This window comes from Lactuca serriola, chromosome 2 (genome assembly GCF_051521515.1).
Source record: "Lactuca serriola cultivar US96UC23 chromosome 2, Lser_US96UC23_V15, whole genome shotgun sequence".
Classification (NCBI taxonomy): Eukaryota; Viridiplantae; Streptophyta; class Magnoliopsida; order Asterales; family Asteraceae; genus Lactuca; species Lactuca serriola.
Genome location: NC_136409.1, coordinates 99,803,456 through 99,812,708, shown reverse-complemented (window position 1 = coordinate 99,812,708; position 9,253 = coordinate 99,803,456).

The following is a 9,253-nucleotide window of genomic DNA, read 5'->3' as shown; positions in this document are numbered from 1 at the left end:
GACCTCGTGCGTCTTGAGTTGTCTCGAGGCGTAAGCGATGAACTTTACTTGTTGCATTAGAACACATCCAAGACCTTGATTAGATGCATCACAGTAGACCACAAAGTCTTCTGTTCCTTCTGGCAAGGACAATATAGGTGCGTTGCATTGTGCTTGCTTCAGAGTTTGGAATGCAGCGTCTTGTTTTTCCTCCCAATTGAAAGTTACACCCTTCTGGGTCAAGGTGGTAAGTGGTTTACCAACCTTCGAGAAGTTTTTTATAAATCTTCGGTAATAGCCAGCAAGACCCAAGAATTGTGGATTTCCGTTGGGGTTCTAGGTGCTGACCAGTTCTCGATTTCCTTTATTTTGGAAGGGTCCACGTGTATCCCGTCTTTGCTAACCACGTGACTTATGAAATCTACTTTTCGAATCCAAAATTTGCACTTTGAGAATTTTGCGTATAGCTTCTCTTTTCTTAGCGTTTCCAAAATTTGTCGAAGGTGTTGACCATGTTCCACTTTACTCTTCGAATTGATGAGTATATCATTTATGAACACGATCATAAATTTGTCCAAGAATGAACGACACACTCAGTTCATTAAGTCCATGAACATCTCCGGTGCATTTGTTAATCCAAAGGGCATCATTACAAACTCGTAATGACCATAACGAGTTCAAAAGGTTGTTTTGGGAACATCTCCTTCCAAGAATCGCAGCTGATGATACCAGGATCTCAAATTGATCTTTGAGAAATAACTCGCTCCTTGGAGTTGGTCGAACAATTCGTCAATGCGTGGTAGGGGATATCGGTTCTTGATAGTGAGCTTGTTGAGTTCCTGGTAATCGATGCACATGCGGAAAGATCCATCCTTCTTCTTTACGAATAGGACTAGTGCTCCCCAAGGTGAGAGGCTTGGCCTGATGAATCCTTTGTTGAGTAGTTCGTTTAATTGGCTGGATAATTCTTGCATCTCAGCTGGCGCTAGACGATATGGCGACTTAGCAACTAGGGTAGCTCCGGGAATTAAATCGACCCTGAACTCGACTTGTCGTTCTGGTGGGACTCCTGGAAGATCTTCAGGGAAGACATCGGGAAAATTGCAGACTTCTGGAATGTCTTTGAGGTCTTTCGCTTCTTTTTCCTTACCTACCATGTGGGCTAAAAAGGCATGGTACTCCTTACGCAGGTATTTCTCGGCTTTGACGCAAGAGATGATTTGTAAATTGGTACCGGGTTTGTCACCATAAATGACAAGAGTCTCGCCGTTTGGCAGATTTAGGCGAATGACCCTTTCGTGACAAAGTATATCGGCATGGTGCAGGCTTAACCAATCCATACTGCTGATGACATCAAAGCTCCTTATAATGATCGGCATTCGATCGAATTAAAATGAATGTTCATTTAGAGTTAGTGTTCAGCCTACGTACATATCGTTTGTGCTTTCTGTTATACCGTTTTCCCTGTCTACTGTAAATATCTTATTGAGTGATTGAGGGTTCTATTTTAGTAAGTGTTTGAATTTATGACTCACGAAACTCCTCTTCGCACCACAATCAAAGAGTATGCATGCATAAGCGTTATTGAGGAGAAACGTACCCGTAACCACCGTGCGATCAGCTATTGCTTCATTCTGCCCTATTGCCAGCACCCTTCCTATGCCGCCAACATTCCTTGCCTTAGGGCAGTCTCTCTTGTAGTGTCCAACCTCACCGTACCCATAACAAGCCTGGCCCACACCGACCCCAGGGACTTGGGTGATTGGTCGTGCCTGTGCCTTATAGAAACGGGCAGTGTGCCCTTTCCTGTTGCAATTGATGTAGTACATCTCCCGACAATTTCCGTTGTGATGGAAATTGCATTAGCTTCACTTTCCCAGCATATGGTTTTGTCGGTGTAGGGGTAACAGGAGCAGCAATAGGGGTAGTAGCAGCATGGACTGCCACTATCTGTTGCTTCTTGGAAGGTTCTTGTGAAAACTGACTCTTCCTCTTGTTCCAAAACTTCTTGTTGTTGTTGTTGTTGGTACTGTTGTTGTTGTTGTTGTTGTTGTTGTTGTTGTTGTTGTTGTTGTTGTTGTTGTTGTTGTTGTTGTTTCCTATGGTTTGCTCCAGAACAGTAGTTGCGAAGCCTTGGCAGATTCCATGGTCAACGAGAGCTTGTGCCAACTGTTTGGCACTGTCGAAAGTGACTGGTTTGGAAACTAGTACTCTTCCTTGAATCTGGGGTGACAATCCCCAGATGTACCTCTCAATCTTCTTGCTCTCTAGAGAAACCATCCCAGGGCAAAGGATTGTCAAATCACTAAACCTATTGGTATGGTTTGTGATGTCCGAGCCTACCATAGTAAGGCCCCAAAGTTCCTGCTCTAGCTTTTGTACTTCGCCCCTTGGACAGTACTCTTGCATTAACATTTGCTTTAGATTCTTCCAGCCCATAAAATTAGCCACTACTAGAGTTAGTTACTTGACATGGCCATTCCACCACGTCAGAGCTCTCTCGGATAATGTACAAGCAACAAACTTTACCTTGCTCCCTTCCAGACATGCACAGATCTCGAAAACCACTTATGTTTTCTCTATCCACTGCGATAGAGCCATTATCCCTCCGCATCCATTAAAATATATGGTCTTGCTATTTGTAAAGTCCTTGAAGGTGCAATCCCCTAAACGCCCCTGAGATTGGCCATTCGTAGAGCTATTTATTCCCCCTCCGGACCCATTATTACTCATCTGTGCCATTGTTGTTGTCACTGCAGCTGTTATAGCAGCTATTAGGGGTGTTCATAACCGGATATCCGAAAATTCAGATATCCGAATTTCGGATATCCGAAATTTCGGATAGTTGATTTTTGGTATCCGATTCCGTATCCAAAATTTCGGATATCCGAAATTTCGGATACGGAATCGGATACCAAATCGGATATTCGAAAAATTGAAATTTTGTTAAAATTTGAAAAACATATGAAGTTTTTAAGTTAAAAATACATATTTTTAAATTAGAAAGGCATATGAAGTAATATAGGTATTTAATAAAGGGTGTTATCAATATGTTTTAGTTACTAAAATTCATATCATAAGACATATGCGACTAAAATAACAAATAATGTATAAAATAAAACCAAAATTTTCGGATATCGGATATCCGAATTACCCGAAAAATCTGAAAAGCATTATCCAATTCCGATTCCGAAAAATTGGATATCCGAAATTTCGGATATCCGATTTTTCGGATAATTCGGATTCGGAATTTTGGAATTTCGGATCGGAATTTCGGATACGGATATTTTTGAACACCCCTAGCAGCTATTAAGACTGCATTATCCATTGATGGAGATGGTGGTGGTGGTAGAGGTGTTGCGTCGTTGACACGACATGTAGATCTACGGGGCGGCATCGTGCTGCTAAAGAAATAGAATGAAGACCATAAGTCTTTAATGATCGGAAGTCGTGAGTTAATAAATTTTCTATTTTCATCAATTTATGAATTTGACTAACCTACTCAAGGTTTAGAGCTTGATTCATAATAAAAGCTTGTATAGTGATAGATAAACTTATGAATCTGAGTGGTATTCAAAGAATTAACACACAAAGGAATTTCTTCATATATATTAATCACACGTTGAGTTACATTTTGAAGTTAGGAAAATTTCGACCCTTCTAAGGGTCTCCGATACAGAAGTTAAAGAAAAGTAAGACTTTTAGTCGAGTTCCTATTCTATAACAAAAAATTTTGGGATTCGGGAAAGTACTACTTGCAACGTAGGTTGCGCTTGGAGCTTGACTCCGTGTCCGATTGTTTTGCTTCCATAAGACGTCTATCAAAGGCGGCTTGCTGTTCCCTCATTTCCCTTATCTTAGAGAGGGCTGCAATCATTTGCTCTTGGAATGTTTCGGTTCGGAGTTGGGCATTATCCTGCAACCTGTCCAGTCGACGGATGTCGGAAGTGTGAACTTATACTTCCACGTTGACTTCACGAATCCGGTTTGCTTGAACCCCTGATTGATAGGACTGGTTGGCTAGTTTCCCACCATGACTGGGGGTGCTCGGTCGGCTGAACCTCCTCCCCTGACGTCGTAGAAGTCCCGACACATACCGTAGGGAGGACGTAATCCTTGTTGTCAGCTCCAATGGTGAATGTGACTTCCCCAAATGGGAGTTGGTCCCTGAAAGTTTCTCCTAAATGCGGGAGGTTGGGCAACTGGTGGGTTGATTACTTCTGGCTCTGAGTCTGTCTTAGAGTCTTCCCCTTCCTCCAACTCTATAGGTTCCTCATCTTCCTCGGGGTCTTCCTCTATCCATCCTCCATTGCCCTGATTCGGGTAGTAGGGATCCCCGGGTGGATAGAATCCAACCATTTCGGCTGTACGAAAATAGGGTTATAAAAATTGTCCGAAATTTGAAACATGTAAGTCTAAATATTTAGGTTAAACTATTGCATTTACCAAATACTCGTATAGTATTTAAATTTGTATGTTTGATACTAGTGTTATTATGATAAGTTTTGACTTGTTGCTCACTACGACCATTCCTCGACATACATTAGTCCAATCTCGGATAAATATAGTTGATCAGGCTATATTCATCCCAAACCGATTACATATCCTGAGGCCTAGTCGTAGTGTCCAATTGGTCTTAATACTTCTTGTATAGTTCTAACTATGAAAATAAATCGTTGTATGCATGTATTCGTGCTTTTTCGAACAAATAACTTAAGTTAAATGAAACGCGGTTTAGGTGGAACAACGTTTTGTCAGAGAGTCTTAGTCCCTATGCATTTATAGTTTTTATATCCTATGTGCATGCTTTGATACCAATCTGTCACACCCCCAAACCAGAACGTCGGAATCGTTCGAGGGCGGATGACTTCATGTAGTATCGTAACAGTTTAATACATAGTAAAGAAAGTAAAACAACCATCATATATATAATTTGAAAGTTACATTGTTGAATGATACTTGTTTCAAAACAAATTACAATATGATGACAAAATGAGTTTTAAAAACCGACGCCTTAGCGTCACTTCTCCAAAAGCTGAAGTTTACCTATATTACTGAATCCCTGAGATATACAAGTAGATTTGAAAGAGTAGATTAGCATTTAAGCTGGTAAGTTCATAAGTATTTAATGTTAATGTTTGTATAACTTTGAATGAAATTGTTTGTAGATGTTTGAAAACTCCTAGAAAATCTCATATTTCCTTCTAGTTTAAAAGTAGTCTTCTACAAAGACCCGAATGATTTGAATGTTTGCTTCTAGAAATCCAATATTTTTTCATAAGTGTGTGGTAGTTTAAAAGTTCCAAAATTGTAATGCAATAGTGTTTTTCATGCCTAGAATAGTAGATTTATGTATGTGTAAAATCACTAAGGAATTTGATAACCCCGTAAATCAACGTGTTTTTAATACTCCATGTGAGTTTTATAACCATGCTATTGACCCAGACTGTCTGTAACAACGTTCCTCAGGCATTGAAATGTTATGACGTTTGTCACCCCAGACCTATCGGTCTAACTGTAGCTAACAGTTTAGGTGCGGGATTATCAATCCCGTATAGATCTATACACAAGTATCACGCTCTCCCTACAAGAGATTATAGTATGTAATACAGGACTTTAACTGCGTACTTGGAAGTACGTGAAGTTGAATGTCTCACAAAACTTAGTATGAAATAGATTTACGTATGAAAAGTCCATTTGTTCTTGTATATGAAAGTATTTCCTTGATATAGTACTTATAGTATGTAAAATCTCATGAATATCTAGTAAACTATACCTATTATAGTTTTTCCAAATGTGTGATTCATTTGTATGATAAACCCTAGTGTAGTGTCGACTTTGTATGTAAAGTATAACATTTGTAATAACGTTATTGAACATTTATACCCAAAATATGAATAAAGTGTTTGATATTTATGTAACAACATGTTTCATTCCAAAAGGACAAAGTGTTATCGTGATACGTTGTATAAGAACGTTTCCGTATGATAGTCATAAATCACATACGATTGATTTCATAACAAAAAGCATAGCAAAAGATTGATGTTTTTCACACGAGGATAATCGTGTGTTTACTTGTATTCCCCCCCCCCCCCCTAAAAGTGTATAAAAGGATTTACAAAGCATTTGAAAACATAGTTGTAGGGATATGAACTCACTTGATAGATTGAAGAAGGTGAGATGAAATCCGAGCAGAACTTCGACTTGAGAAAGTTGATTTCTCGGGATTCTCGGGAATCTCGGGAGCTTAAAACCTTCCTTCAAAACTTGGATGTGAAAACCGGGGCTTCGGGATGGCTTCGGGGGTTTAAACGCTGAGCTTCGGCATGAGAAAGAGAAGAAATGAGCTTCTAAACCTGAAACCATCGACTTCTATTTATAGCCCACGTCGTGGTGTTAATCCTATCCCTTTTCATGGGCGAGACGTCTGCTGACAACCCTGGCACCCATCAGTCACTTTACCACGTCGTGGTCTTCTGGTGCCACGTCGTGGCCAGCCTGACAGCCTCGGATTTTGTGTCTCGAACTTGTAAAATTCGTAACTCCCACGTACGAACTCCGTTTTCGACGTTCTATATATATGCACGCGTAGGTGAGATTATGCTTTACAAATCTCGTTTAGACTTTGTCGGCTAACTTTGAATTTATTTTTAATTAATTATTTTTAACAGGCCGGGACACGAAAACTCCGTCATAAGTCCATAACTTCTTCATCCGACGTCCATTTTCGTCAGAATTTTTACCGTTGCGCTACTATTGTTGAGATCTTCGATTCTCATTTAGGTTGTTTCGGCCAAAAGTCTCTCGATCTCTATTTCGAGTTTTTAGTTGTCTAACTGTTATATCCGGAACTTGGAAAAATCATAACTTCCTCATACGAAGTCAGACTTGGACGTTCTTTTCACGTACGTTTACAGTTTAATGATATCTACAATTTTCATTTAGATACCTAAAGTTAAAATTTATTGTATGGAAACTTCGCGTTTTACGTTTAATAGTATTGACGGTTTTGCTGTGAATCTTAGGTTGGTCATAACTTCTTCGTTATAACTCGGATTTTAATGTTCTGTATATTTCTGAAACCCTTGATACTATATTTATCATTCTATGCAATCCAATAGAGACTTTTGAACATTTTATTTTTGACACTAATTTCATTATATCAGAAGAGATTACAATTTTTGACTTTTTAGGTTATTACATTGATTCAAAATATCGGGTTGTCACAGTCTAATATTTTAATTTTTAGAAAACGATGTCATAGTCTAATATTTTAATTTTTAGAAAACGAAAACAAAAGAACGGATGGTAGGTCTTTATACTTACTAATTTTTTCAAATAAATTGTGGAAACGGGTGTTAACGGGAGAAACATGCATATCTCAAAACCAAAACACTTGACCATAAGTTTTGTAGGTAAATACTTTGATGTAAAAAAAATTGATAAAAAGACAACTCTTATGTCAAATTAAAGGAAGTGTTTATGCATATTTCTAAGGTGACCAAAATTTGGCAAAAACTATAGCTCGAAAACTTTTATTGTTGGTTTTTAGGTATAGGTCGATCGATTTGACACATTATTTTAAATATATTAAAAGAGGACAACTCCATTCACTTCTTTTATTTTGTTAATACCTAGATGTTTGAATTAATTTCGCATTTTTGTTAATACCATACAGTCAACCATTAGTAATTACATGCGTTTTGTTTTGAATTTGTTATTTTAGTTATTCTAATATGATGATAAAGGTTCACAAAGTTATTGATATTCTTAATAATTTTTAGACATAATTATATAAATGGTCCTAGTGGTTTCCAAAATTCTTGGTTTTCATCCCAAAATTTTTTCGCTACATATATGATCCACATAGTTTTCTTTCTGAAAAAAAAAACTAACTGCCGAAACAAAGTATCTCCTTATAGGCATCAATTATTCAATAGGCCTCAGTCCATCGCCTATATCAATTAAAGGTCTCCATCTAGGAGTTGATTTATCCGTTACCCATCTGTTTTGACAAAAAATGCAATATAAATCATAATTATACTGTAAAAACAAAGATTTAATCGGGTTTGTAATCAACAATGTACTTTTATATAAATAACAACAATGTACATTTAGTTTTAATCCATAACATTTTCTTTTTTAAACTATTTGTACAAAAAAATTAATCGTCTCTAAAAACTAATTTCTGAAAAAACTATTCGCATCCGTCGTTTGGCGCGGGTAAACGGCTAGTATATATATATATATATATATATATATATATATATATATATATATATATATATATATATATATATATACACTTCGAACCAGATTACTTAGAGCATTTCCAATGATAAACCTTTGCTATCACTTATTTCTTTTGACACCTTGTTATTAAAAAAAATGTTAACCTCTAAATAAGTAACCTCTTCAATGGTTGAGCATTTTTATAGTTTTTTTTAATGAATTTAACTTATTAATCCTCATCTATTTAAAATGTTCTATAAACCTTATCATTTAACATTTAAACATATTATATTTTATATGAAATATTTTAATTAAGGTTATCATTAGAAATTAGTATGTAAACATTTTATTAAGTAAAAACTATGATATAATAATTAAATAGTTAAATAAATGGAAAATATTTAAAACTAAATTTTAATTAAAGGTGTAAAAATAAAATAAGATAAAAGCAGAAGAGGTTAAATGGTTAAAGTGTTATAGTATATTGACCACTCAATATATATTGAGTGGTCAATATAAATACACAAAAAAAAACTATCTACTCTAATGCTATAAAATAAAAATAAGTCATAACTTAATATTAATAATCTCTAAAACAAGCTACCATTCAAAATGCTCTTGGTCCATAGATTCTTCTCTTTTGGGGTCGCATCTTTGATGGAATCGTATAGCTGGCGGTACAACAATGAACTTTGCCGCCAGCTCAAATCCATGACTTCGTCAACCCTTATGATTACTACGTAGTATCGATCCACAAACCACCAATGACATCAAGACTTTAGATTTGAGAGCCAAATACCACGGATGTCCTATGCGGTTGTTGGTAGCATGATACACAAATAACATAATGCAAATGCATAATTTGCATATTTGTATATGTATTAATTATAATTGTAAATTTTACATTAAATATTTACATATTAGTAAATATTAGCATAAAAAGATTTACATCATTAAGAACATCAATTAAGAACGATGGACGCAATCTACATATTTATATATTATAACTAAAGTATGTGTGAGAGTTGTATATTATATGAGT